General features: G+C 51.7%; 1 pseudogene; it reads right to left on the bottom strand.

The window, feature by feature from the left end:
• Positions 1–1,545: 1,545 nt before the first annotated feature.
• LOC108634822 lies at positions 1,546–8,341 on the bottom strand (annotated as a pseudogene).
• Between the last annotated feature and the right edge of the window lie 756 nt (positions 8,342–9,097).

Here is a 9,097-nt window from a genome sequence, read left to right as displayed (position 1 = left end):
GTGTGTATACACACACATGCTCAGCATGGGTACACAAATGCAAACAGGGAACATAGGTGTTTCAGGAGGTGAAGACGACTAAGGCCAGCAATGTCGGAGATGGCGACAGCAGGCACCATGTCCTTCCCATGGGGCTCCCTGTTCACCTTCTCCATGAGCTCTTTCATATTTTCCCAAGGCAGCCTGAAGCCGCTTCCAGTGCAGCATGTTTGGTGGTTGTGAGACGCTGAGTGGTGAATGTGGAAATTCACAGAAGATCCCAAAGTCAGCACACAGGTGCACTGGGAACCTGGAGAGGACACCTTTTCAATGATAGGCCTTCCCAGGGTAAGGGGCGGGAGTGAAGTGCCCAGGCAATCTCAGACTCAGTGAGCAGCAGGAGGCCAGGGGATGGAAGAACCCACAAAGTATGATCCTGACATAGATACTTAATACACACTGCCTCTAGTAGTATCACCTGGATTCTGGTGCTGCCACCACAGCTGATGGAGACTTGCTTCACTCATGGACACACCAAGTCCCCAAATAGACAGTCTCAGGAGGTCACCTGCTACATGCATGACCCAAATTCAGGCTCCACAGCCAGCTTGCATGAGTCTGAGCATCCCCATTTGGGAAAGGACAGTGTCCCTGTAGTATCACAGGAGTGTCCCTTCAGGACCCACCCTCGGACCCCATCTCCACATATGTTTATGTCAGTTACTCTCATGGAAGAACCTTCCTGCCCAGGGTACTACTTCAGGGGATCGTCCCACACATCTTGGCTGACTATCTGCTGGCAATACGAGCAAGGTGAGCTAGCAGCCAAGAATTCCAAAATGAATTGCTGTGATCAGGCCCAAAGCAACCACACCTCAGCAATCCTGTTCGATTCTGAGCAGTTGTGACCTGACAACCAGCTGAGAAATTTAAGGCTCCTGGTGTCCATGCTGCAGCTGGATGCTCCCCGTTCAAAGTCCCAGAACCAGTGGACAGGAGTGGAACAATGTGCCCTATAACCTGTGGAGAGACAGGGGAAATGGGTGTGGATCCCACAGGTGGACAATCCACAACCTTGCACACCCACACTCATCACCCCAGGAACCATGTTTTACAGGTGATGTCAAGCTAATTATACTTAGTGGTCACTGTGTTCAAGAAGTAGGGGGGTTCTGAAAGGAAAATATTAGCTTGCAGTGGGACCATCGATGGCTCCGCAACAGCACCTGCCAGGATAGGGTGGAGGGAAAAGGTTCCTGCGCCTCCTCCTCTTCCTGAGCAGCAGACTTCAAAGAGCAGCAGAAAGGATACAGCTATGGCCCAGAAGCAAGGGATGCCCCAGATGATGGCGCTCCTCCAAGCCAAGTCAGGCTTCCTCCTCTGATGGTTCTTGCACATGAACTGGAAGTAGGCCCTGCAGTTTTTCTTATGCTCAGAGCTCAGTTCCACCAGCAGGGCAGCCAGTGCCTGCAGCACATTTCCCCTGACGCTCAGTAGTGTTCCCGGGCCTTTCCTGGCCCTGTTCCTCTACCGTCTTTTCAGCTCCTGGGAGAACCCCTATTGGTGCTACTCATCTGCCACAACCCCCACCTCCTCCATGACATCTTCCGCAAGCTGCTGGGACAACCACCCAATCCCCACCACGTCTCTGTCCACCAGGGGTTCACTGTCGTCCACCGCCTCCACCCTGCATAGGGTGGCTCCTATATCTGGCATGACAACTTGTGGCTGCAAGACCCAAGCCTCACAAAGCCTCAGGATGGCAGGCCGCTAACCCCAGTGCCCTGAAACCGGGGCTCACACCTAGGAAGGTCTGGGGTCCCAGGATGCTCCTGCGTTCCTCTGACTGCCTTTCACATTCCTCTTGGCCCTGGTCATGACCCCAGGCTGGGGCAGAGGCGAAGGGACGGGACATAACAGCACAACAAGTGGTGTGCAAATGCGGCTCAGGCTTCAGGAATCCTGTAGGAACCACTAGCTCTTTGGGGGCAGGGAGTGAGGGGGATGGTAGGGAAGGAGGGGCTGGTGTGTGTCCGATGGCCTGAGGCTAAAGAAAGGGGTGGCAGACAGTGCGGGACAGGGTGAACAGGCCCTGGGGAAATCAGTCGAATAGGCGGATCCCTAGGCTGTGAGCCATGCACAGGCTGCTGGCATAAATCTAGTCCAATGGCAGAGAGCATGGTGGGCAGCACCCTTATGGACGTGCCCCTCAAACGTAGGGCATCGTCCACAGTTCCTGGACTGAAGCGCACCCACTAGGTATATACCGCTCCAGGGAGGTAGTGGGTTTTGCATCTGCTGTTACCTCAGGCGCTGTCATTGACCGAGCTATGGAAATTCCAACCACAGGTTCCTGCTCTGCAGTCCAAACAGCACACTCCTGTGTCCCTCAGGACCGTCAATAACTGACAACTCCCCCTGAGTATCCAAAGGATAAGCAGGGGCTCTACGTGGCTGGATACTTTTCTCCATTGAAAAGAGAACCTGTTTTTGTCCGGATGCTAGGGGAGAAGGGAAAAACCCCACTGTTTGCTACAGTTGATCTCCACTGTTCAGGGACACCAGAGCCTTAGGGTACAGAGCTGGCTCTGTGTCTCTTCATCTCTGCTTCTGGCATAGCACTGTTTTGGGCAGTCCTTCTGTGTGTGTACCAAGGGCTGGTGTCTGTTTGTCTCCATCTCTCTAAGTAGTGCTCTTGCTGTCTGCCACTCTCTGGACACCAGTGCTCATATGAAAAGTTTACATGAGAAAGCAAGCCCTGCTCCTCCTTAGTGAGTTGCACCCACGGGAGATCAGACTTTGTCAGTCCACACATTCGGAGAGTGCTTTCTCAAACTCGAAAGTCAACAGTGGGCAGTCACTGCTGAACTGCAGAAGGTGCGGTGTGACCCTCCCTCCCTCCCTCGCTGGATAGACGTTAATGCTGCAAAGGCCTCAGGTACCTTGGCCACACTTTGCACAGATGGAGAAATGGGGCATGCCCTGGGGCCTAAGGGAACTCCCTGAACATTATTTGAATACCTGCCAGGGAGATTGTAATGGCAGCTCCCCATTAAGTTCCATAACCCACTGGCACCAGAAACATGCACGGCTGCCAATTTACTCTATTGAGGCCCTTTCAAAGTCATTCTGTTCTCCATGTGAGAACACATTCAAGCCTGCCTGGTCACCCAAGCCTGTGGGGCTGGGAGCAGCAAGAGGATCAAGCTAAACCATCCATCCTGTAGTCCTGATACCCAATATATGTGTTCTGCAAAGAGTGCAAAGAGTGATGATTCAACCTGGAAGACTGCAGGTAGCAGGTGCTTATGCTGCAGTTCTGGTCCATCACTGAAACCACGCAAAAAAGGCAAGGGTTGCTCATGCTCATGGTAAGGTCAGGAAAGTACGCCTGGCACATGGGAAGGATGGAAAGGCCCTTGTATCCGGGTGTTCAAGGGGCTGTGGGGGTCACCCACGATGGCTTCTGTGTCTGGGATTGCAGCCTGTTCTGTGTCTCAGACCTTCTGCACTCTCACTGGTCGCCCCCAGGCACTTTGTTCCAGCCTCTCCTTTCTGCCAGGCATCCTTCCTGTACCCCTGTGATTCCACTCAGAACTTACTCACTCAGTGAGATAACAGGGATCAGTAAGTACCCTGACTTCAGTGCTTCTGCTAGCTAGAATCTACGTACCTTTTCCTATGGCTTTCATGTTTTTGCTATTCACCTTCCATCACCTGGTTAGGTCAGTTCTGACAGCTCATACTCTTAAGCGTACTGGCAGGCGCATATGCATGCATATGCGTGAACACACTAACATCCCTGAGAGCTAACTTGCACATATGCAGAAGTACAAGCTTTCTTCTCCAGGAACATCACTTTTGGTAAGCACCCGACTTTCTTTGTCCTGGGTATTTTCTTTCACTTGCTCATCAATCATGTCAGGTTGCACTTCTAACTCTGTGACAGCTCCAAGAGTGCTTGAACCACCCATGCCTCACTGATTTACTAAATGCCAAGATTCCCTTTCAGTTCTTATTAGGGCCAGGTAGGTCTTCATACAATCAGCTATACCTGCTTGCCCACACAGCTGAAGTGCCAATGAAGCCTGTCCTTGCTTGGCTCCAAAGACATCTAAGACAGTCACTTGGAAGGCAGGGTCCATCTGAGTGTCATCTGGTGCAGATCTTCTATGTCAAAATCAGAGAATCTGCTCCAGGATGACTACCAGAATCCTCCCTCAGGTGCAGCTTGTACCTTTGCCAGGCTAGACCCCACAGCCAGGGGCATGACCCCAGAGGAAAGAAGGAATTCACATCAGGACTTTCAGCATGAGCCATAGGTTGGTTAACTTTGGCAGGACTGCTATTGCCTAGACCCTGACCCTGAAAACCAGCTAACTTCAAATTGACCCCAGGGGCTTCCCTGTCTCCCACTCTCCAGAGGTCCCTTGGGACATGTAATAAGCCCACCATTCTTGTTTCCTCCCTTTCCTGTCCCTCACAGGCACATCCTGGCAGAGGGCCATATACAGACACCCACCCCTGCGCTTTCTTTGCCTACCTGCACTGTTAGGGGGGCTGGAAGTGCCTGGAGCCATGCCACATTCACACCCTGTCTCTCCAAGGATGCCTGTGATTTTGCACGGACAGCCTACCTTAGCTTATCTTGTGTTTTGCATCACATAATGTGAGTGTGTTCCATCCTCACAGAAAAAGTGCTGGCTGATGGGCTGATCCTGGGCAGCACAGGTCCAGGACCTTCCTGGTTCTCCTCATGTGTGTTGAACAAGACTCCAGTGCAGCAGACAATCTGTGTCTTTTTCTCCTTTGAGTTTCTGCCCTTCTCTGCAGGACCTTAGCCTCCTCACCATCCCAGTCCTGCCATAGCCACGTCAACATTTCCACAGAACAGCCCATGTGCCCATAGACTGAGGGCTGCACAGCCAGTGGTTTCAAAGACCTACCCCATCTAATTTGTCCTGGGTGAATCCTCAGACCATGCATCCACTCTTCCCAGTCCAAACACACACAATAACAAGGTAGAAATGGTGAGTGTATTTTTATATTTGGTCTAATTGCAGATCTCTGGAGCCATGGACTGGAGTTACCACTGGCTGTTCTTTCCTCATTCACATCCTGGACAGGGTCACTGCAGAGATATGGCAAACAACTACCCTTACAATGGGGACTCCTCCTGCCTCCTCTTATGGTTGCTCAGCACCTCCTCTCCTGTCACCTTCATCTCTGCTTCTGCCCTAGGCCTGACACAAACACAAACACACACACACACAAACATGTTTGAAACAAGCACATGTGTGTATACACTCACATGCTCAGCATGGTGACACAAACCCAAACAGGAAACACAGGTGTTTCAGGAGCCTGTGTTCCCTGTTAGTGTTTATGTACCCATGCTGAGCATGTGTGTTTATACACACATATGCTTGTTTAAAACATGTCTGTGTGTCTGTGTGTGTGTGTGTGTGTGTGTGTGTGTGTGTGTTTGTGTTGGGCCTAGGGCAGAAGTAGATATGAAGGTGACAGGAAGGTGCTGAGAAACCATAAGGGGAAGCAGGAGATGTCCCCAGTCTAAGGGTGGTTGGTTGCTGCTATGTCAGAGATGGAGTCAGTAAGTACCATGTCCTGTCCTTGTGGCTTCCTGTCCACTTCCTCCCCGAGCTCTTCCATATTTTCCCAAGGTAGCCTGAAGCCGCTTCCAATGCAGCATGTGTGGTGGTGCTGAGCCACCGAGTGGTGGATGTGGAAATTCACAGAAGATCCTAAAGGCAGCACACAGGTGCACTGGGACCCCAGAGAGGACGCCCTTGCAATGACAGGCCTTCCCAGGGTAAGGGGCGGGAGTGAAAGGCCCAGGCAATCTCAAACTCTGTGAGCAACAAGAGGCCGGGGGATGGCAGGACTCATGGAAGGATGATTCTGACAAAGAAACTTAACTCACCCTGCCTCTAGTAGTATCACCTAGGACTCTCAGTCTACAACAACAACTGATTTGAGGGGACTTGCTTCATCATGGACACACTGAATCCCCAATCTCACAGATTCATCAGGCCACCTGCTACATTCATGGCCCAAATTCAGGCTCCTCAGCCTGCTTGCATGAGACTAAGCATCCCCATTTGGGAAAGGACAGTGTCCCGGCTAGTACACAGCTGTCCCTTCATGGCTCACCTCCAGACCCCTTCATAACATGTGTTTCTGTCATGGAAGAATCTTCCCTCTTGGGGTAATCCTTCAGGAGATCATCCCACTTGTCTTCACTGATGATGTGCTGGCAACATCTTGCTGCTGAGAAAGGTCAGCCCTGGGCTGACCAGGACTCAAACCCTCACATGAGCAGCCAAGAACTCCGACAACAATCATCAACTGTATGCAGGACCAAAGCAATACCAGCTCAGCAATCCTGTTTGATTCTGGGCAGTTGTTGCCTGACAACCAGTTGAGAAAGTTAAGGCTCCTGGTGTCCAGCCTGCAGTGGTGTTGCCTGTTCAAAGTCCCAGAACCAATGTATTGGAGTGGAATGATGTTCCCTATACCCTGCATAAAGACGGAGAAGGGTGTGGATCCCGCAGGTGGATCATCCACACCCCTGCACACCCACAGACTCACGTTTTACCAGTGATGTCAAGGTAATACTCCTTAATGATCACTGTGTTCAAGATGTTGGGATGGTCCTGAAAGGACAAGATCAGCTTGCTGCATGACCGTGGTTGGCTTGCACATGTACCTGCTAGGATAGGGAGGAGGGAAAAAGTATAAGCTTCTAGGGTCCTCAGCTTGCCACCCAGGCAGGCATCAACAGCTTCCACGAAGCCTCGCCAAACTCTCACAGTGTAGGAACATGGATAACATGATCCTCACACACCCCGCCAAGTCCCATACACACCTGTCTTCGGCCTCCCTCACTGACGTTCAAGTCGATCATGTAGCTGAGAAAGTCTTTATCTTGGTCGGTGATCATGACAGAAACTTGAGGGTGGTTCATAATCTGCTTGAGGTCAAGGAGCCATTTATGCCACATGCTGGGCCAAGAAGAGCCAGGAGCATCAGCCGTAGTCTGGGGTGGAAGGACACAGGAACAGGCATCTTCAAGGATGCTGGACACTTCCACATACAGCCACTATTGATGAGCTCAGGCCCTGCCATACCATCAGACAAGCTCATGGCTCTGTGTTCCTGATGGTGTTCTGCATCTAAGGTGGTCGGCATTCCCCAAGCAGGGGCTGTTTCTGGTAGCTATTATTTCCCAGACCTGTCTATGCTGGGTAGTGGCATCTCACTGCTTACATGGTAGGACTTACAGTTGTTGCGACAAACCGTGTCTGAAAGCAAAGGGGTTGGTGTTGGCTAGTGTATGTGTACATATGTTGTGTGGGTTTGTGTATGTGTGTGTGTGTGTGTATGTGATTCCCATATCTCAGTTATTTTTGTGATCATTGACCTTTACAACAATAACTGTCAGCTAAGGCTGCTCTGGTGTACTGTCTCTGGTCATTTCTGACTTAGAGACTATCCCTCCTCAGATGCAGGCCTGAAGTAGACACACAAAGTCATGGCTGTGACACTTATAGGTGTGGCCCTGCCTGGACTCTACTGAGCTGTGCCTTTGGAGCCTGCCAGTTGCCCAGTACCACACTTCCTTCAGGGTCCACCATCCTGCATCCTCGCCTCCATCCCTCCTCCTGCTCCTGCCTCTGCACCTCCCTCTCCTCCTGAGCAGTGGACCTCAAGGAGCAGCAGAAATGATACCATTTTGGCCCAGAAGCCAGCAATGTCCTGGATGATGGCACTCTTCTGAGCCAAGTCATGCTTCCTTCTCTGATGGCTCTTGCACATGAACCAAACATAGGTCCTGAGGTTTTTCTCATATTCAGAGATCAGTACCACTTGTGGGGTAGAAAGCGCCTGCAGCACATCTAGTGCCGGAAGCTCACTCCGGCCTCCAGGCCTTTCTTGTCTCTACTCCTCCACTGTCTTCTTCTCCAGCTCCTGGGAAGATCCTTGTTGCTGCTCCTCATCTGCCACAACCTCCACATCCTCAATGATGTCCTCTGCAAGCACCTGGAATACCCATCCGGTCCCTGCCATGACTCCGTCCACCTGGGTCTCGCTGTCCTCTCCTGCCTCCACTCTGAAGAGGGTGGCATCTTCGCCTAGTGTGACAACTGGTGGCTGCAACATCCCAGCCATGCACAACATCACCAGGACAGGCCACGGGGCCCCATCCCCCTGAGCACCCAGGCTCACAACTAAGAAGGTCTGGGGGTCCCACGATGCTCCCACATTCCTCTGACTGCCTCTCACGCTCCTCTTGGCTCTGGCCATGACCCCAGGCTGGGTCAGATCCAAAGGGACAGGACATAATAGTACCACAGCAAGTGGTGTGCAATGGCGGCCCAGGGTGCAGTAAATCTCTGGGACCCACTAGGGTTTTTGATGTGGGGAGTGAGGGGCATGGTTGGGAGACTATGTCTGGTGTGTGTGTGGGGTAGCCTGAGACTATAGGAAGGGATGAACAGGCCCTGAGACATCAGCCAAACAGGTGGGGCCCTTGGTTGTGAGCCACACACAGGCAGCTGAACCAAATCTATACCATTGGCCGAGAAGGTAGTGGATGGCATGCTATGGACATGCCCCTAAAATGGAGGGCATGTAGGAGGACGTTTCCTGGGCTCCAGCTCCACCACATGGCCAGATTCTGCTCCAGGGAGCTAGTGAGTTTTTCATCTGCCACTACCTCAGGCACTGCCATTGATCTGGATCTGGAAATTCCAACCACAGGTTCCTGCTCCACAATCTGAAGAGCACACTCATGTGTCCCACAGGACATTTAATAACGGAGCTCTCCTTGAGTATCCAAAGGATACACAGGGGTGTCAAGTGGCTGGATACTTTTCTCCATGGGACAGAGGGGCTGTTGCTGGCCAGATGATAGAGGAGTAGGGAAAACCCCACCGTTTGTAATGTTGATCTCCATTGTTCAGGGACACCAGGACCTTAGGGTACAGAGCTCTCTCTTTGTCTCTTTATCACTGCTTTTGGCATAGCACAGTTTTGGGCAAATCCTTCTTTGTATGTGCCAGAGCTGGTGGCTGTGTGTCTCCATCTCTTTAAGTGG

Source organism: Capra hircus, unplaced genomic scaffold (genome assembly GCF_001704415.2).
Source record: "Capra hircus breed San Clemente unplaced genomic scaffold, ASM170441v1, whole genome shotgun sequence".
Lineage (NCBI taxonomy): Eukaryota > Metazoa > Chordata > Mammalia > Artiodactyla > Bovidae > Capra > Capra hircus.
Note: the sequence above shows the minus strand (reverse complement) of the source record. Positions and strands in the feature narration are given on the sequence as shown.